Here is a 22164-nt window from a genome sequence, read left to right as displayed (position 1 = left end):
TCTTCCTTAGTACACATTGTTACATTAACATGTTAGATCAATAAGGATCAACATTGCATTTTTCAATCCATGTTATTCCAAGGAATCACTAAATTTGTCATATGATAGCATGACTTAGCATGAAATGGGATAATCTAGGCCCAACTCTAATGCATTTCAATATGATCATGAAAATTTCATTAGTTATCCTTAATGAAAATTTACAATATGCATGCTCAAAATACCTAATATGAGAGGGATAATTATTTTAAGATTGTGGAAAGCTACAAGGTAGATAATCTGTCATTTAATAACAAGGAATGGTACACAGATTGCTGTAATCAAATGTTATATATTTCAATGGGGTAAATTAATTCAGTCTTTTGTTTTTTTTATTGAACTGTGCTGAGTACAATAAAAAAATAGCAGCTCACAAGGAACTGTAAGAAAAAATGAAGACTATTCGCATTTCAACTAAATATAACAGTGAGCTAAAGAGGCTTATATCCAAGTCAAAAGAAGAAGACAAAAGCACACACATGAATCATCGAACTTATACAGGAGAATATGCTGAGCTTAAACATGAAAGTTTAAGAGTTTGCAAAGCTGTCTAGAAACTGTAACATCACCATAATGCAAGTACGATAACTGATATCTGATCTCTTCAAGGTGTGTGAAGCAAGCCATCTCCTTCTTCAGCTGCAAAAACAGAGAAACAAATTGTTACAAAATGTCACTGTACAATTGTAATATTTCCACTTCCCAATATACAATGTGATTAAGAAAAACAGTTGAACATCTAGTTTTCCAAATATATATCAGAATTGATTGTATTATAGAATCAGCAGTCACGTTCTTATAAAGCCCAATTACCGAAATAGCTTCTTTCCAATGCAAGTCATGCTTAAAAATAGCCGGAAAATGCACAAAAATAGCTTTCCAATTTTTTTAGACGAATGATAGCCCCAAAACAATGTGTCTAATCGTTTTCAAGATGGTAGCAAAAGGGACACTTTACTAGAGTAATCTGTAGAAATTTCAATCTGTCTCCTACAGGCAGCTTATAATGCAGTACATTCGAGCTTAGGACTTGAGCGTTAGCATCAGCCTTGGACCTCCAAATCTGAAAGCTTAATTCCCTCAAATTGTTTTCTTTAAACTTACAGCCCCATTTGACTTTCAACAAGCATGGGTCCAATTTCAAATTTAGATGAAGAGACATAAATTTTCTTCAAGGGGAAACAAAAGAAGGATTTTTTTGCCAAACCATTGCCAATCTTTGAATGTGTTACACTTCAAAGGAGTACAGAGTATCAGTGTAAGATCCATCTCCACTAAAGATTTCACATTGTAATATCCATCTCCACTAAAGATTTCACAAATATGACAACTTTTACACCTTTTTGTAAGCCAAAGGTAATTTTCAAAACTTCCCACTCCCAATGAAGAGATTGAAAATTCCAAATATCACTGAACTGTTTAACACCTTTTTTTTAAGTGACCTTGTTTGGGAAAGCAAATAGACAATGGTTGACCATGATATCGAACGAGTCTATTCCACCAAATAGAGGAACTCGGGAAACTGAACCCACGTTGAAGACATTCTTCCCATTTCAAAATTTGGCAAACTTGTTGCCATGCCTTCCAAATTGATTGTAATGGACACAAAGCTCTTAAGTGATAGAAAGGAGCCATCAAAATCTTTTCAATCCACCCAATACTTTGCCATTTGTTAATCATTATAGCAAGAGAAATACAAGGATGAACCAAAAAGTTCCAACGCACATTAAGATCCATTTTTCTGAGAAACACCTTGAGTTTAAGGATCAATAGCCCCAACCCACCCTTGTTCCGAGGTTGTAAGCAATGCAACCAAGAAGAGGTTTTAAAAACAGATTTTGCTTTCCAATTGGCCCACAAAAATTGACGAACAATTTTATTCAGATCATCATATCCTTTTTTAGAAGGCATCCAACTAGAGGAATAATACACATGAGATGCCAGAAAGATTTTATTTACTACTTGAATTGTCCCAGCTAACCAATTCCATATATCAGCGAGAGAAACTCCCAAGCCAAAGGGAATACCCAAATATCTCATAATTTGTCCATGTCTATTTTGTTTCCAATCATGTGGAATCCAAAAAGGGGCTAGATCAGAATTGATCAGAAAGTATTCTATTTAATGATGAGCTAATTTGTAGCCTGGCACACAACAATAGAGGTCTAAAACCTCTGAATGAACAACATGTTGTTATCAACAAAATGAGAGTTAAGCACCACTGCATTGTTGGGAATATGTATGCCTCGAATAAGGTTTATTTGATTAAATTTTTGGAAAAGATAACCAAGTGTATCAGCAACGAGCACATAGAGGAATGGAGATAAAGGACACCCTTGTCTAATAGATCGTTGCAAAAGGAATGAGTCCTCAAGGGAATTGTTACTAAAAAGCTGAGCACTAGCGCCTTGGAACAACATGAGAACATGTGTGCATATTTTGGGACCATACCCCAATCACTATAGCTTTTTAATAATCAATCTCCACCTCATTCTATCATAGGCGTAATCAAAATCAAGTTTTGCAAGAAGAACATTATGCCTTGTCTACTAGGCCCACTCACAAGTTTCCCAGGCAAGGATTAAGTTGTCTAGAATGAAGCAACCCCCAAGAAACCTGGTTTGTTTTGGTCTCACAATCTCCTTGGCCATCGGCATGATTCTTAAAGCCAAACCTTTGGCAATGATTTTATAACAGGTATTGAGTAATGATATAGGATGCCATCCTGATAAAGTATACTCATTTTTCCATTTAGGAAGAAGCTTAATTAAGCCTCTATTAATATCAGGTCCCAATGAACCTTGCCTTTACGCTTGTAAATAAAGAAGATAGTAGTCATCCTTAATGTGTTGCCACATTGTTTGATAGAACTCAATTGAAAAGCCATCGATTCTAGGAATTTTATTGGGAGACATAGAAAATACAACACATTCCAAATCTTCCATGGAAAGATCTTGGACAAGAAATTTGTTGTAATCAACATCAACCTTTCTTAGAATGACATCCTTGATAATATCTTCCAATGTCCATTGATCATCAAGCCAATGAGGACCCTCTTTGAAATTACTTTCATAGAAATTGTTGAACACTGCTTTAATGTCATCTTGGTTGGAGAATACCCGCATAGACTCATCCTTAATGACATTAGCATGCTCTCTTGTATGCTTATAGTTTAAATAGTTGAAGTACTTAGTACATTTGTTTCCTTCCTTAATCAAGTGTAAACTTGCTCTAATATTGCTCCCTTGCCCTTTGTACATATCAAGTTTATGCAGCTGAGCTTGAAATGTAGAAATAGTAGTTTGAACCTTAAGGTTAGTTGGGTTCGAATTCAACAATTTCCTATTAAATTCAAGCTTTCCTTAAAGGGATTTCTCCTTATGTTTGCACTGCTGTTCCAATCTTCTACCAAAAGTTCGTAAAAAAATAACACATTGTGATAGCACCTTCTTCCATTAAACCCTATAGGACTCTCCTTCTACCAGCCTAGGAATAGAACTCCAAACGCCTATCAGGGCAGCAACACATGAAGGAATTTTGAGTAGGAAATTATTAAGCTTGAAGGGAAAATTGTACTGGATATCCTTAGTATCCCCAGCTACGAGGCATAGTATAGGGAAATGATCAAAAAGAAGAGTAGAATAATCTACTTTGACATAACACCCATTAACTTCTTCAGCCAATTGAAGGTTGTGAGAGATATGGAATCTGTTAAGTCTGCTTAGCTTCTATCAATTCCCAATCAACAATTAGACCAAGTGAACCAATTACTATTTTGGTTGGAATCTTTTTTACAAATAGGGTCAACAACCCCCAAATAATTTTTGCAAAAGATCCATTTATCAAATTCTTCATTGCTCAACATTACACTATTCGACCAACTACAATTAGAATGATGCTTGAACATGTTGAATTCTCCTCCAATAACCTAATCAACTTGAGGTAATTTGGTGGTCATCCACTCCCATACTTCACATTTTTCTTTAGCTATGTTAGGAGCATAAACAAAACAAAATCCAATAGGCTTCTCATTGATAAAGGACAAGACCCCAACACAACTATGTGAAGGGTCCTCCCCTTTATCAATTATAAACCTACTCTCCCATTGAGCTAATCCAATCAATGCTTGCCCTCGTCCATGTGCATATGAAAGAAAAAAAACATCTTTCCATATGTTGGATAAAGAATAAACAAGGTGAGGGCCATTCAACTTGACTTTTGCAAAAAAACAATATCTAGTTTCCATTTAACTATAACATCTTTAACCTCATATTTGTGGTGAGGGAGGGAGATCCCTCTTACGTTCAAAGACAATATTATATGCTTCATGATTATACACTTGCAAAGGATTCTCTTCTTGTGGCAGAACTTCAAAATGATTAGACGTAATAGCATTATCGATACAAGTGAGATCTTTGCTACAATGATGAGGAGACCTCAATCGTTGCCTCATAGAGGGTGCACCATCCTGATGACTTGGTGGAGAAGGGGATCTATTCCTAGTTAAAGAAAGAGGTGAGCTACTCTCGTGATGGGAAACACCTTGTTGAGCTATAGTTGGGGAAGGCTTTTGAACATGAGGATGGACTTTTTAAGAATCAATAGATCTTGAAGGATCCTTCATTTTTCTAACAATCCTCCAGCTATCAGTCATAATGACATCTTTATAAGAAGAGGAGTTATTTACAATTTTTGAACCCTTTTGCATTTAGGAATTATCAACAATTTTTAAACCCTTTTGCGTTGATTGTGGACTTAAAAAGGAAAAACTTGTCGCTAGGCAATCTTTTGCATATCCTAAGAACTCGGTGTAGCAAACATATTGGCTTGAGAATACCTATTTTTTCTTATTGGGAAGTCTCTTATAAGATGACCATCTTGTCAACAAAAAAATAAAGCATTACAATTGTTCAAATACACAAGTGGCTGATTGAATTCAAACCCTGGGCCAATTAGTTTAATGTTATTGGATAACTAATTGGTGAGGTCAATTTCCACACATGCCCTAGGGTGAACCCTAAGATTGGAAAATTTACCAGTGTTGTTTTTGTATCATAAAACTCTTCCCAACTAAGACACAATCTCCTTTAAAAAAGATCTAAAAGAAAGGTTTAAGAATGTCATCTCTATCCACATAGGATACACAGATCTAGACGGTCCTTTAGGATGCAAGTCAAGTGTCCATGCCTACAAATAACAAATTTGACCACATATAACCCAAGTGCTATATTGAAACACCACTTGGGCATGATCAACAAACTTGAAAGTGCAGGACATGTAACCTTTCCCAAGTCCTCTCAATGCTTCAATTTCCCAATCCTGATTTTCACAATTCATTTTAGCCCATCTATAAAACTCCATTTTTGATGGAATGCCTCTTAAGAAAAACAGAATAGCATATCTGCAATCAACCACTTCATCAGGAAGAGTAAATTTCATAGTTTTACCTACTTCCTCTCCCAACTTGTCCACCATTTCTTTGTCAAAATCATCACTCTAGGTTTGTGAAACACCATTGTCATCCCCTAAACTTCAAGTAGTCTCTAAAGGAGTATGCTCAACTACTTTGTTAACCACATTAGGGTCATTTGTCTTCATCAGTTTGGACTATTCTCCCCCTCCTTTCCTAGTCTCTTCCTTTAACTCCATCCCCACACATGTTGTGGGTAGCACTAAAAAGCGTTGGCTAGGGTTTGTGAGCCCTAGGGTAGAGTATGGAAAATTCAAACTGCTAGTAATGCAATTCTGTGGTTGTAGTGTGCCCTGCTCTTCGTCGGGTGATTTGCACTCAACTCTTGATTGCAATCAACCTGATCTAAGGAAAACAATTGCTTACCTAAATGCCTTTCTTTGCAGATCCAAAAATTCCCATTTATTAATTCAAATTCTTGATGACCAAAGAAACCAAATAACAAAGGTATTGAAATAAGTAAATATTATAAAAAACAATATGATTTCTATTTCAAAATTGAATATGCAATATGATGACTAAATACTCGAGGCCAAGCTATAGGTTAGTATTTATAATACGTGCCACTAAAAAATGTGGATGTGCAACTAACTTGAGATAAAAGAGATAGAACATAATTTACAATATCCACCAAACTAAGAAAGGCACTTTGTATCAAATGCATATTACCTCTTTGAGTAGATGCATACCTATGAACACAAATATTACTTAACCAAATTGATATGTAAGAAATACTATCCTTTTCATTTATGTTGTGTCCTATAGGTGAATTGTCCAACAATCCTCATGCACTTGTCTACCTTTGAGTTGCTATTCTTTGTATGCATGATATCCTCTATTGTGCTTTCTATGTGTTAGTGAACAGATTGTCTTCAAAAGAAATACATACAAATTGACCCTAAAACACCCAAACAAGAAGACTCATTAAGCACTAATAGTTGGGTCGCTTATTGGAATGCATAAGTGCCCTCTGAATTATCTGGGTACAACTCCTTGTGAAAGATTTGTAATGAATCCACAACACTATAATCGATAATGCTTTTAACCTGAAAGCAAGAAAGTTTTACAAACATCTATCCATAAACATGGAGTAGATGTGGAAAAAGAACAAATAACTAAAATAGAAGATAAATGGCACAAAGTCCATTTATTAAGATTCTACATTAAAGAGAAAACAAATAAGAGAAAAGATTATCATTCTTTTAGAATACATGAATTATCAGGATTCAAAGATCTAGTGATAAATATATATGTAGTTAAATGAGACAGAATTTGCTTCAAAGAGAATCAAGATAATTCAAATATTGATCCCAATCGAAGATATGCATACAAATTCAAAGCCTTAGTACACACATCTCTGCTCTCTGAAAAGACAAAAAGTTATCAAAGATCTTATTGCTTCTCTCTCAAATCATTGTTTTTGCTATGCCCTTAATATTGGTGCATATAGGGTTATAGATAGTCAACTTGTGGCTATCTTAATCCTTAATTAGGTCATGTTATCATTATTATATTATTATTTAGGTAGGTAGGTCAGTCTAGGTGTTATGTAAGGTTATGTCTATTCAACCTAAGCATAATTAGGTATATATAGGAGGTTGTGAGTCTTATTTCAACATCATATTGTGAAGTGTGTTCTCATTGGAGATATTTGGAGGTTTCCCCCTTGAAGTGGCCTATTACTCTCAGTTGTTATCATGTATTTATATATTTTTTCATATCATTTCTTCTATTGTGCAAGTTATTTTATTACAAGTGGTATCAGAGCATGATCTTGGCACTATAGAGGAAAGATTTTTTCTCAACATTGGGACGATTTTGGAAAGAGCATAACTTTCATATCTGAGTATTTTTTCCAAGATTTTTAAAGGTTTTTTGAAGACCATATTAAAGGAGATATAGTCCAAACTTTAGAGGAATTGGAGAAAATTTGATAAAATTATTGTAGAATTACTATTCCTACACAATTTACTGAGATCTTCATATCTCTCACATCTTGCCGAATTGGAGTATAACTTGTGTTGGGTTTTTTTATACATAGTAGATGAGCTTAAATTTCAAAGCTTGGAGAAATTGAAAGAAAAAAAAAGCAAGATACATTTTATTTGTGTGATTTATTTCCAAAATATTGGTTTGCATCATGATGGAGCCTTCAACAAGAGGCAAAAGGAATGCTACCACACTGGGAAAATCCTCTGATCAAGATTGGGAAGCAAGCAAGTTAAGCACCTATATGAATGGAACAAGGAAGGAGCTCTCAAGAAATCAAGGTGAAACCTTCAAGTTGACTAATAATGACACAAATTTTATTAATACTGTGAGATCTAGGATTTTTTTTCCAAAGGTAGATATGCACAAAATTGACGAAAAAGATCCTCTAACATGGATAAATCAAATGGCGATTTTGTTTGAAATACATCAAATCCCATATGGAAAAAAGGTTACAATGGCTTCCTTATATCTTGAACCAGAACAATTCATTTGGTATTTTTATACACATAGGAGGAAAAAGGGTCTCACTATATTATGGTCAGTTTTTACAGAAGAACTCCAAGCACAATATAGCAATAGTGTGATAGAAAAATTCTTTAGCCAACTTGCTAAGCTTCAATAAACAGGATCATTTAAGGATTATATTCAAAAATTCCAAAATCTATCCTTAAGAGTGGATACAATTATAGAGGAGAACTTGAATGATTTATTCTTGGGTGGTCTCAAGGATCACATTCAACATGAGGTACACATGTTTTGTCCCAGCTTAGTAGACAAGTCTTTTATATTAGCATGCAGGGTAGAGGAGAAGTTATTGATTCCTAGAAAGCAGGAGGCTAATGCAACAAGAGAAAAAGGATATTCAACACCATCTCTTCCTCAACCTACTAGGTTGACTCCACAAAAACTTGAGGAGAAAAGAGAAAAAGGGTTGTGTTTCAATTGTGATAGCAAATATAGTCAAGAACATAAATGTAGTGAAAAGAAATTGTTCTATATTGAAGGTCCAAGTGAGGAAGAAGAGGATGAGACCATATCAGAGGAGGACAAGGAGACAGGTAAGGAATCACATGATTCTCGATCAATCATTTCTTGTCATGCATTTTTAGGTTTCAATGCACCACAAACTCTTAAGGTAGTGGGTTTCTTAAAGAAGTAGAAAGTAATAGTGTTGATCAACTCAAGTAATACTCATAATTTCATCAACAAAAAGTTGGCAACTCTTCTAAATTGTTTTATATATCTAGCCCCAGAGTTTTCGATTTTGATTGTAGATGGGGGCATAGTTAGTTGTTCAGGGAAGTGTCATAGCATCAAATTATCCATGGGAGATTATCAACTTGATACCCAAATGTATGCAATATCCATGGGCACAATGGATATTGTTTTGGGAGTACAATGACTTACTATGTTGGGAACAATTGAGATGAACATCCAAGAATTATTCATGTGATTTCAATCAAAAGGAAAGGTAGTGAAGCTAAGGGGATTGAAGGCAAAATCCCCACAAATGGTAAGCTCTCATTAAATGAAAAAGCTTCTTAAGAAAGCTGCAGATGGATTTGTGGCCCAACTATGTTCATTAGAAGTCTCTCAATCTAATGCTCTTACTCATCCAAATTCATAAACAATAATTGATTGTCACTCAGTGATTCTTGGAGATATGCCTAAAGGACTTCCTCCTAAGAGAGATCATGACCATGCCATACAACTAGTTCCAAGGAGCCAACCACCAAAACATTAGGCCTTATAGGTACCCACACATACAAAAAAGTGAGATAGAAAAAAATGTTAAGGAAATGCTAGAGGAAGGAATTATTAGGCATAGCCAAAGTGCTTACTCCTCACCTATTGTGATGGTGTGTAAGAAGGATGAAACTTGGTGCATGTGTCCAGATTATAGAGTGCTCAACAAATACACCATTAAAGATAAGTTTCCTATTCTAGTCATCGATGATCTTCTAGATGAATAAAATGGAGCTATGTATTTTACCAAGTTAGATCTTAGATCAAGTTATCACCAAATTCAGATTAAGGAGGAAGACATTTGTAAGATGGCATTTCGAACTCATGAAGGTCATTATGAATTTTTGGTGATGCCATTCAGTCTTACCAGTGCTCCATCTACATTACAAAGTTTGATGAATTCCATTTTTAAGAAGTTCTTGAGAAATCTTATGCTAGTGTTTTTTTGATGATATATTAATTTATAGCAAGACTTGGGAAGAACATTTGCAACATGTAGATCAAATATTACAATTACTCGAAGATCATCAACTCTATGCTAAGCCATCTAAGTGTGCTTTTGGTCTTAAGGAGGTGGAGTATTTGGGATACATAGTTTCACATGAAGGAGTAAAGGTAGACCCTCACAAAATTAAGGCTATCATGGAATGGCCTATTCCAAAAAACTATTAAGAAGCTGAGGGGTTTCTTGGGATTGACAGGATATTATAGAAGATTTGTGAAGAATTATGGTCATATAGCAGCACCCCTTACCACTCTATTGAAGAAGGATTCTTTTCATTGGAATGAATCTACTAATGTATCATTTGAGCAATTGAAGAAGGCTATGTGTACAACTCCAGTGCTTGCCACTCCAGACTTCACCAAGGAATTCATTGTGGAATGTGATGCTTCTAGAAATGGGATAGGAGCATTTCTAATGCAAGAAGGTCAACCAATTGCTTTTGAGAGTCGTCAATTAAAAGGTAATAATCAATTTAAACCTATTTATGAGAAGGAAATGCTAGAAATCCTTCATGCAGTTAAAAAATGGAGGCCTTATTTAATGGGTCGACACTTCAAGGTTAAGACAGATCATGATAGCCTAAAATATTTTTTTGGAACAATGACTATCATAAGAAGGGCAACAAAAATGGGTCACTAAGATGTTGGGATATGACTTTGAAATTGTATACAAGAAAGGGAAGGAAAATATTGTGGCTGATGCACTTTCTGGGAAGGATGAAAAAGATGAAGCCTTATTGTGTGCCTTTTCAATATTACAAGAAAATTGGGTGGTAGAAGCCAAAGAAGAGTGGCAAAATGATGTTGCAACAAGTGATCTCATCCAAAAAATAAAAAGTGACCCTAGTAGTTCAGATAATTTTTACTTAAAGGGGAATATTCTTTGGCATAAAGAGTGCTTGTCTCTCTACAAGAATTCCACTCTTAAACAAAAGGTTCTCAAAGAACTACATGAGTCCCCAGTTGGTGGTCATTCAAGATTTTTGAAGACATATCATCAAGCCAAGCAAGATTTTTTTGGAAAGGGCTAAAAGGAGATGATCAAAAGTTTGTGGCTGAATGTTTGGTTTGTCAAAGAAATAAGGGGGAAACAATTAAGACACTAGGTCTCTTGTAACCTTTATCTATTCCTAGCCAATATTGGGAGGAGGTATCCATGGACTTCATCACAGGGCTTCCCAAATCTAAAGGTCATAATGTCATCATGGCAGTAGTTGACTACCTCACTAAATATGCACATTTCATTGCATTATCACATCTTTTACAACAAGTATAGTGGCAAAAGTTTTTTTGGAGAATATCCAAAAGCTACATGGTACACCTAAGGTTATTATTAGTGATCATGATCCTATCTTTACTAGTCACTTTTGGAAAGATTTGTTCTCATATTTAGGTACTCAATTGGCTCATAGTTCTTCATACCATCCTCAATTAGATGGGAAAACTAAGGTTTTTAATAAATGTTTGGAAGGATATCTACATTGTTTCACTTCATAAAAATAATATCAATGGGTAGATTGGCTACCTCTTGCAAAATGGTGGTACAATACTTCTTTTCATAGCTCATAAAAAATGTCTCCATTTTTGGAACTATATGGATATCATCCTCCTTCCATGCCATCATCATTAAAGGTGCCACCAAGAGTTCATATAGTAGATGACCATTTTCTTCATCAACAACAGGTGCTTTCAGGGCTTAAGGAGAATTTAACCATGACACAAAATTGAATGAAACAACAAGCTGACCAACATTGTAGTGAAAGAAATTTTGAAGTTGGGGACTGGGTCTTCTGAGATTGCAGCCTTATAAACACATCTCAATGAAGCAACAAGAAAAGAATAATAAGTTGTCTCCAATATATTATGGATGATACCAAATCATGCAAAAGATTGGTAGTGTTTCCTACAAGCTTGAGTTACCACCAACAACAAAGATACATCCAATTTTATATGTTTCTTGTTTGAAGAAGGTAATTGGGAAGAATATTTCTACTCAAATAGTACTACTATAACTTGACGAAGAAGGAAGAATAATTTTGGAACTAGAGTGCATTCTTCAAACACATATGAAGAAGCTGAGGAACAAAATCCTGACTCAATATCTCATCCAATGGAAGAACTTACTAGTTGAAGAGGCCACATGGGAGGATGAGGAGGTCATTCAAAAGAATCCACACTTGGTTAGCATTAAGGAAAATGCTTCTTTCAAGAGAGGGGGCATGCTACGCCCTTAATATTGGTGTATATTAAATAGTCAACTTGTGGCTATATTAATCCTTAATTAAGTCATGTTATTATTATTATATTATTATTTAGGTAGGTAGGTCGGCCTAGTTGTTATGTAGGGTTGTGTCTATTCAATCTAAGTATAATTGGGTATATATAGGAGGTTGTGAGTCTTATTTCAACATCATATTGTGAAGTGTGTTCTCATTGGAGATATTTAGAGGTTGCCCCCTCGAAGTGGCCTATTACTTTTAGTTATTATCAAGTATTTCTATAGTATTCCATATCATTTCTTCTATTGTACAAGTTATTTCATTACAGTTTGGAAGTATGATGTACTTTCCCTTACATTGCAAATAAAAATAGAAATAAAAAATCCCCTCTTCTGTAGCACAAAGTTTGTAGGAGAAGAATCCCTCTCTTGGAGCACAAAGTCTCTTAGAAAAAGAAGAATTCAACCCCTCCTATGTCTTTTTGATTACAATAAATAGCTTTCTTGTTGATTTGTCTATTATGTAACCAATTCTTGAAAATATTACCCATTTCAATTATCTTATATCTCTTCCTTTCCTCCGATGACTAATGAAACTAGAATATGGTCTATTTTATCATTTCATTTTTAGTTGAATTTGTAAACTTTCTAAAGAATTTGATGTTTAAGAACATGATGTTTATGATAATTTCAAATAGATGTGTGCATAATTACTTTCTAGGACTACGATGAATATGCTATGAAATGATATATCATTTGATCACAAAATAGTGAGACTGATGTTTTTTCTTCCTTAGCTAGGTTGGGTAGTTCTCCTGTAGTAATGTGACCTAGGGTAAACTAATTTAGATGACATATTTTGAATTAGTCTTGATGTATGTTATTACTTTGGAGGTGCTAATAGTTTGTAGACTTAAAGGCAAAGTCAACTCAGCTAAGAGGAGTCAAAGTAGTTGCTCGTGTTAATTGACAACCTTAAGTAGAGGAAATCTAGGGGTCGTGAGCTCCTAAATTCCTATTCCATTTAGTGCCAGAGTTAATTCATCCGTTGCAATATTCAATGCCATCATTTGTTTCAATAGTTGATGGAGTCTAGAATCTAGGAATTCTATTCCTAATTTGTGCTTAAATAATTGGAAGTCTGTGTTCCAGGAGAGATTTTTATTAATTAGTTTTTTTTAGTAGAAAGAAGAAGTTTATTAGTACTGAATATAATCTTGTTGTTTATCAGTATGCACGTTTACTATTGTTATGAATAAGTAGTTTATTTCAGGTTTCCATCTTTGAGTTGTTTTACTTCACTTCTTTGTGGGGGCCCACATAGAGAGTGAACAAATTAGTTGGTATAGGATTTACCTTCAGTTCGTAGAACTAGAGCAGACTCTATTGTTCTTGTAATCACTGATAGCAGAATTAGTGGATTGTTCCTACAACATATGCAGTTGAAGTAGTTCTTAGCTGTATTTTCATGCTTTGTTAAAATAGATTCGATTCTCAGCTTTAGCATAGATTTCTTGTAGCATAAGCATTTGAATTTTCGTAGAGTAGTTCTTAAGTTGAGAGAAGTTTGAAGCATATACTTTGTAGACACCATTTCAATTTTACGTCCCTGATTGATAAATTAAATAAGTCCAAATAAGTTGGATTAGAACCACTTGGGATGTCCAATCGAGAGTTAAGAAGTTCATTGCTGTAGGATTTTGATCCCTTTCTTTGGCCAAGCATTTTTGGTGCCGTTGCTAGGGATGGTGTTAATTCAAACCAATCTTTGTAGTTGCATTTCTATTCCTTATAGAATAGAGTTTAGTGTTAAAGAAGCATATTATGCATAGAAAAAGAGGCCACCTTGGGAGATTCCTTCCTCGTGATAATTAGGAAGAACCATTTAATGATTTTCATCCTGAACTAGATGAACCCCAAAGAGAGAACGACGAAGACGAACCTTTTGAAAATTTATTTGCTGACATTCAAGCTGAAATACCTCCTTCATCTTCAGAAGAATCACTCCACTTGAATGAACATTTTGCTAAGCCTGAATATCAAGATAATCCACTAGCAATTGTTATCTATCAAGCACTACCTCTTCCTCCAATAATTTGGCTATGCCTACCTTTCCTTTTCCTATTCCACCTCAACAAGGGAATCAAAATTTCAAGAACATACTTGCTATTGCCCTTCCAAAATTTTATGGCTTTATTATAAAAGACCCTTAAACCTTTCTCTTTGAGTTTCAAAATCTCTGTAGGAGCTATGACTACACAATTGATGCCCATAAGTTGAAGTTGTTTCCTCTACTTTGAAGGAGGTTGCTCTAAGATGGTTCACAGAGTTGGGTGCCAATGTTGTAGTAAACTGGATTGAAATGAGTAATTTGTTTGTTCAAAAATATAAAGAATATTGCAGAGGTCAAGATATGAAGGGGGATGGAATTTTTTAAATGGACCACAGAAGGAGGGTAAAACCTTGGAAGACTATGTTTCTAGATTCTTGTTTAATGTGCAACAGAATAACAACATAACCTAAATGAAGAATCTAAGAAGCATATTTTTTTGAGAGGTGTGCAAGAAGAAAGCATGGAAGCCCTATACCTAATGGGTGGAGGATGTGTTACATAAAGGACTTGGAATGCAATCAAGGAGATATGCCAGAACTATTCAAGATCTACTATGAAGAAAGGTAGAGGACTAAGGAGCCTACCACATAAGACCAATGGTGGATCATGAGTATCTAGGATGGAGTTATCTAACCTACTATTTGACTTCAAGAAAGATATAATTAATGATGAAACTACTCAATTGGATACCATGAAAGCTCAAAGGAAAAAGGATGAAGTTGATGCTATGCTAAATGAATTTTACTCTTGTTGCAGAGAAAGGAAGAAGAACTAAACATGCAAGACCATTGCAGTTGTGAATGCACATCCAATGCCCACAGAGTTCAAAGCAATTGATGAGGATACAGGAGAAGTGATTTATGTTGCTCAAAGATGACCATGGGCTTAGAGACAAGGTATGACTCAAGACCCTCTGAATAATTTTGATAATAATAATAATAATCAGTGGCAAGGCAATATTTCCCTAAATTCTACCCCTCAAGGATAGAATTGGAACAATAATTGGCCCAACTAGTAGCCATAGTATAACCAAGCCTATTAGCAACTACCTCAGTATCCCCAACAAAATAATCAATGGCCTCAACTAAATAACTAGTATCCTCAATGGGGCCCTAACCAACAACCTCTACACTAGGGGAATTGTCAAAAACCACCTTAGTGGGGGCCTAGCCAACGACCTCAGTAATAAGCCCTGATACCTTGAACTCCTATAGCCAATGCTAGCCCATAGAAGCAACCACAACTTCTTGCTCAACCAACACCAAATCCCAACAATAAGCAACAAGTTTATTCTTTGCAGATAAACAATATTCATCTAAGGTCCAAAACCAAGTTGCCTGCACCTAAAGGACCTATAATAACTAAGGTCACTGATATTAAAAATGTTCCAACAAGTCAACTAGCTAATGCTCCAATTCCCCCATCTGTACAAGCATCTACTCCTCCATATCCGCAAAGGTTAGTTCCTGTAGCTCCATCCAAACCAAATCCTGTAGCAACTAATCTCCTAGACCAGATTAAGAAAATGACTATCCAGATTCCCTTACTAGATGTGCTTAAGGAGATTCCCCTTTATAATACAACTTTAAAGGAAGCCTGTCAAGCAGTCTGGTAGAAAGAAAAAGGATCCTCCTACTATCCATGTGTTGGGACAAGTTTCTAATTTGATGTTGAGCAAAGCCCTGATGCCTAAGTATTCTGACCCAGGAAGTCCTATGGTTACCATACACATAAATGGCATCCAAATTAATAATGTTTTGATTGATTTGGGACCATCAATTAATGTCATGAATAAAGAAGTCTTGTTAAGACTTAACATTATTGGATTAAGGGACACTCCTACAATACTTCAGTTAGCAGAGAACTCAACTGTCAAGCCTGATGGTATGATAGAAGATATCATTGTAACCTTGGATTCCCTAGATTTTCCTTTAAAATTTGTTGTGCTATCACCTAGAGGCACCCTTGGAGGATATCCATTAATCTTAGGAACACCTTAATTGGCCACTACAGATGCATGCATTATATGTTGATCAAGAAAAATGACAATATTAGATGGTGCCAAGACTAAAAAGTTAACTCAGTTTTTCTCCTGCACAACTCCAACTAGATCCTGACCAAGTTTCTTGGCCAAACCGTGGTGATGATCCTTTAGAAGTTAATTATGTTCAACATCTCATGATGCTTGAGAGAAACCCATTTGTTGTATCCCAAGAAGAAGATGATATATTGGAACAATCCTTACTAATTAGTATGATTTTGAGGAGTTCACTTCTAAAAATCTTACCGGATCCTTGCAAACTGTATTGCCTAAATGTGATGCACCTCAATCATCTGTAGCACCTAATTAATTTCATACATTATTACCCCATGAAATTAAATCTCCATCAATAGCATAGGTTTTAATGATGGATATGATAAAGAGAGCTGAGATTTCTATAGGAAAAGAGCTGAATATAAATAATGACCTTACTGCATCTCATATGACAAGTCTCATTATACTATTGCAAGATAGTCAGAAAGCCTTTGCATGGGACTATACTAACATGAAGGGTTTAGATCCTAGTCTTTGTACACATAGGATATGTTGAGACTAAAAATTGCATGCTTCAATTTTAGTCCCATTTCAAATTTTGAGTCAATTCAAGCTGTTTGAATGCCCATAAATGCTTATGTGCCCAGCTGTACCTTTGAGCCCCAGAGGCATTCAATGTTTCTAACACCTTTCATTCAGCATGTCTAAGTGTTCCATGATGAAAATTTTTCGTTCTGAGCCATTCAGTGAAGTCTCATTTTGAGAAATTGTCAAATTTGCATTTTCACTGTATCAAACAGCGACATGAGGCTATGTTTGCATCCGAATATCTTGCACCCAGAAATGTTTCATGACTCGCTGCTTTGGGAGTACCTAGTATCCATACTTGAGAACCTATGTTTCAAATTTTGAGTTGTTTCAAGTTTATTTGATTAGGTTTTGAATCCCTCAAAGTTGGCAGTTTAATGTTTTCATGCTGATACACTTTGTGCAAAATTCTAGAAAGCCCTATTTGACTTGTAATAACTTTTGACCAGTTGACCCAAATGAAAAAATTCTTTTTGCATTGTGTTCTAGGGGTTAGACACTTCATATGTTCAAATTTTGACGTCATGATGAATCCATTTGATCAATTTGCTAACATGATTAAAAACCCAATTTGCGCTATTTTCACAACAAGTAGAAAAATTTGCTAACATGATTAAAATTTGCATATTTTCATATGTCCGTACATTTTCCAAAGATTACTTTTTGACACATTTCCCAGTTAAAATTTCCAAGTGCCTATTTTCGAAAATTTGCCAAATGTGCCCTGTGATTCATCATGAGCCCAAAACATGGAATTATATTCTCTTCATGGCAAAGAACTTATGTCCCAGTTTTCATCTTCCCAAGTGTTTTGAAGCTGATTTTGAACCCAATTTATTGCTTCCTGACATGTTTTCTTGCAAGTAATTTTGAGAAGGCAACTTTGATGGTCAATATCTTTTGACTGAGAATTCATCACGAGACGAGATTGGACGGGGTGAAAGTATGTGGAATAGAGGATCAATGTGTTCAATTTCAAAGCCCAGTTATCTATTTGGATCAGTTTTTAAGGCCAGCTGGCAGACCTCCAGACACAAATTCACACTTTACAGGCAAGAAGTGAAATGAGTTTTTAATGATCTGTTAGTGCTCGAAATTAATTCCAGTAAGTATCAGATGGTCAATGGATCAATTTGATGGATCAGTCATTTGAAAATGATTTTTTTTTAGGCGTACCTACCTTGGGTCCCACTATTTTCATCAAATTGAAAACTAAAAGCATCTTGAAGAGCTATAATGATTACAATTTTCAAAAGTATTTGTTATGCAATACGGAAATAAAGTTATGCTTTAAAGTGAGATTGCTAAAAGACTTCAAGAGTCTTGAAAAGTGGATGTTGCCTTTCCCTGCACAACATTGGAGAGTTTAATTAGTTTCATTTAAATGCCCAATTGACCTTATCCAAAAGTTGTGGGATTTGAAAAACATAAAAGAGGGCTGCATATAGTTTCTTTATACAAGATAGTTTTATGCAACAGATAGAATTTTTAGATTTATGAGAGCTGATAATATGCAAAGTGTTTTAGCTATGACATTGAGATATGAATAAATTAGTCTCTCAATAGCATCTCAAACCACAATGGAAGAAGTCAGCAATAGGAATAAAGTTTAAATTTCCTTGGCAAAGGTTTAAAGAAAATGTTGCAAATGTTTTGACTAACTTTTCTTTTGCAATCCACCGAGCTCCACATTTGAAAAGGAGGTTATTTATGCATATTCAATGAAATATAGTGGATGAAAGTTGTTGAAGATGGGGTAGACATAACTCAAATGGCTAAATCACAACTGGCAAAGAGAATAAGGAAAAAGCAACAGTTGCTGGATACAGATCCACTTAATGCTAGCATTGACAACAAAATGGAGTGCAATTCTCTGGAGTTGATGTGTATCCTTTTTACAAATACAATGATCATCCTCTACTTGTGTAAAAAGGTCCCAAGAAAATTATCTCTTGACTCCATATCAAATCTGCAAAGAGCAGTAGAATAGTAGTTGCAGGGGACTAAGGAAGGCCCACGACAGGGGAAAAAGGCATCCAATAAAAAAAGAGGCATAAAAAGATTATAATTTTTGAAATTGGAAATATCTAATAATATTACATAAGAATGTGGAGGACTTGGTGAGCCTATTTTAGCCTCAAATCCCTCATTTCCAATAAACTTTTATTTCAAGTCATTGTTTAGTCTTCCAGGAAATAAACATTTCGTGCCTGCTAATAAATCTTTTGCCTCATTGTGCCATAAAAAGATGGCTTAAAATGAATGTTCTTGAAAAAGGAAAATTATGACAAGACAATTAAAAGGCATTGTGTTTAGAAGACATGCATAAAAGGAAGTTGCCAGAGAGTCTATGGCAAGGGAGCAGCTCATGTCAACTAAAGACCACCCATGCCATTTTAAAGAAAAGACCTAATGTTAAAAAAACAGAGCAGTTATGAAAAGGTCCACACAAGCACATTGAAGAAGACTGGCAGAAAATAGAAGCCGTGACAGTTCTACTTTCTGCACTAAAATAATTATGTGAAAGTAGAAGTTGTGATTAAAACAATTATTTTGTACAATTAAAATACTTTGTCATTCCCAATTTCATTCTCCACAATAAACGCACAGCTTAAATGATTCTTATCAGCAACAAAATAGAAAGTGAAGCCGCAACATAGCAAGGGAACTCAATGTGCACCCGCGTAGAAGGAGGAAGTTGCTTGAGAGGCAAAAGAGTTCCCAACGCTAAACTTGAAGGGATCCATGGGAAAACGGAGGCAACATCCATTAGGAAAGTCGGTTAGCAAGGAATAACCACAATAAATGCTAAAATGGAGTCCCCATGCTAAAACAAGGGGAGTAGCATTCACACATTGGCTAAAAAGGACCAGGGGTCCCATGAGAAAGAGCACCACAGTAGCAAAAATATGAAAGAGAGGTAGTAGCATGTCAAGAGCACATGGTAGACAAGGATACCTCCAAAGCTTTTATCCCACATTGAGGCCGTGAGAGTTCATTTTACTCTTTAAATATTAAAACACACACAATGACTAGTGTATCAAGTGAAGGGCTTTTTGGAAGCCATGATGCATGTGGGACCTGACCCAAATGCTAGCTAGAGGTGACTTCATTGCGACATAGGCTAAATTTTGAATGGAAGTGCATTAATGTTGATGTGGCGAAGGTGTGCAAGATTTTGACACGTGTCCTGATCGAGAAGGCGTTGCTATCTCGCCAATAGGAAGTGCTCACTAGTTAGCCATGGTGACATAGCGAGGGTGGAAGTAATGATGAAACGTGGCAACAGGTCTAGGAGATGATGATGTGGCATGAGTTCCAAGGCAGGTGATGATGTGGCAGAGGATGACACATGTCATTCTGTCACTATGTCGGTAATGACATGGCAGTTGCTGACTCAGATAGAGACATAGTGAGGGTTGATGTGGTGATGCCTCATGGCAGTGGGTCCCAATGGCAAATACATGTGGTGACTGATGCAGATCAAGTAGGCCAATCATAGAGCAACACGTGGCGAGATTAGTCAATAGAAGTTTGACCCTAGATTAAAAAGGAAGAAAAAATAAATGATGTCAAATAAAAAATTTATTTTATATTCTTTCTCTCATGTGTAGTCAGTGGATCATTTAAATAAATGTTTGAATTTTGACATAGTTCAAGCTTTATAAAAGTTTAAATTTTTGCAATTTTTGGAGCTATGAACAAGACTCAGAGCACAAGACTGAGAACTTTAGAGGGTCATATCTAGAGCATTTTTAATCCAAAATAGATGCTCTGATATACCATTGGAACTGGAACGAGTTGAATTTTTCATTTTTGAGGTTGGTTCTTGTACAAGTGCTCACCAGTTCGAGCTATAAGTCAATTTGTGAATTTTGGGGCGTTCTCAGTAGAATGACCAAAATTTGTTACTGATCATTAGAATTGGTCATGATGCAGAAACAAAGGCTTAGTGAAATGTAAAAGTGAAGAAAATCAATTTTAATCAATTTTCTTAGGGCCATTTCAACTTTTTTTACCTTTTATCTTGAATTCACTTTTACATCAAGATCAGTTACATGCTTTTCATCATTAGATTTTTGAGATATTTCTACCTGGTAGAGGCTAAATGATGAGGATTAGATATGATATGCAATTGTAGAGAGAAGGGAGAGAGAGGTTTTTTCATCTTCTTGAAGGGGAATTCTAAAGGGACACTTGTCGACTGCAAATTCAATCCGAGAATTTCCCTCTTCATACATATTCTTTCTTCTTTTCTAAAAAGGGTTGGTTGGTTTTCTATTTTCCAATTCTTGGAGCTCTGCTTAGGCTATGAAAGCCACATACCCAACATTTCTCTCTTGTATTGAACAACATTTTATGTTTTATGCAGATAGTTCTGGTCTGTTAGGTGATTTATGAGTTATCTTCTGTACATTTCATGTATTTGGTTTCAAGGAAAACAAATAAAGCACAACAAAGGTTTTAAGTTCAGTTTGAATCTTGTCTCCTAATTATGGATCTATTATTTCTTCTAATTTGTGATCAAAGAGCATAGATTAGGTTGCATTTCATTTAGGAATGTATGTGATTGAAATGTCTTGCTGGTGGGGCAAATAACCATGTAATTGCTTGATGTTTGTTAGATGGTTTGCAGATTTCATGATGGGATATTCTAAGTATGAGATTCAAATATGAAGCAAATGTATATTCACAAGGTGAAGGATAGATTAGGGATCTTGATGCAAAGATATGTCTGAGATTTCCAGGAGATGTATGGTTATAATTCATGTAATTGCCCAATAGATAAGGCACTTATCAAACATAGGATCATTAGGTTTTGTTGCTCATACCTGGGTCTTGCTGTTATCAACATATTAAATCATTTTTCCCTTTTATGTTGAAAGCTATTCAATGTGAACCTGCACTTAGCTTGCTAGTTTCATGAGTTATGTTCTTAGCTATTTCATGCTTGTGATTCTTGGTTAAGTATAGAAGATTTAGGGGTTTTTATCTGCTTCATATTAGATTTAGCATATGCTTTGACAACTGGTACCATATAAAGAATCTAAAGGTCCACATGCCTAAGTTTTGCAGAGCCTGAAGTGCAGAAGGAGTATAGCCTTATAGTTGGCCCAGATCCTTGGTAAATTGTGTCCATTATTGGAGATAGCTGCCCATAGACACATTCTTGCCTTGCATACTTGGTTGTTTAAACACTGTTAAATCAGGAGCCAACAAAATCCTTGAAGGATTTTCAGGAGCCTACTTTCTTCAACTTCATATGTATTGTAACAACAGTAGATCTAGTGATTTCCATGATAAGAAAGAATGTTGTACTAAGGTTGATTTTACATATTGTTACACTAAGGACCCTGCTGTTGTAAGTTCTTCATGTTATCCAGATGACAATCACAACTAGGAGAAGATTTGTGAGGCAATCTTCTTAAGCTTCGATGAAATCTCAGAATTGTTGGCTC

General features: G+C 35.4%; 1 long non-coding RNA gene across 1 annotated transcript in view; it reads right to left on the bottom strand.

Annotated features, from left to right (window-relative positions):
- Positions 1-311: 311 nt before the first annotated feature.
- The window catches only part of LOC149528416 (uncharacterized), an 85056-nt gene continuing 63203 nt past the window's right edge, over positions 312-22164 (bottom strand). Inside the window, exon 2 of the long non-coding RNA XR_016358431.1 lies at positions 312-678. This is a non-coding gene — a long non-coding RNA (uncharacterized LOC149528416). The remainder of the gene's footprint in view (positions 679-22164) is intronic.

Source organism: Cupressus sempervirens, chromosome 11 (genome assembly GCF_028749045.1).
Source record: "Cupressus sempervirens isolate cs-2001-9-10 chromosome 11, ASM2874904v1, whole genome shotgun sequence".
In the NCBI taxonomy this organism is placed as follows: domain Eukaryota; kingdom Viridiplantae; phylum Streptophyta; class Pinopsida; order Cupressales; family Cupressaceae; genus Cupressus; species Cupressus sempervirens.
This window is presented reverse-complemented; position numbering and strand designations above follow the sequence as displayed.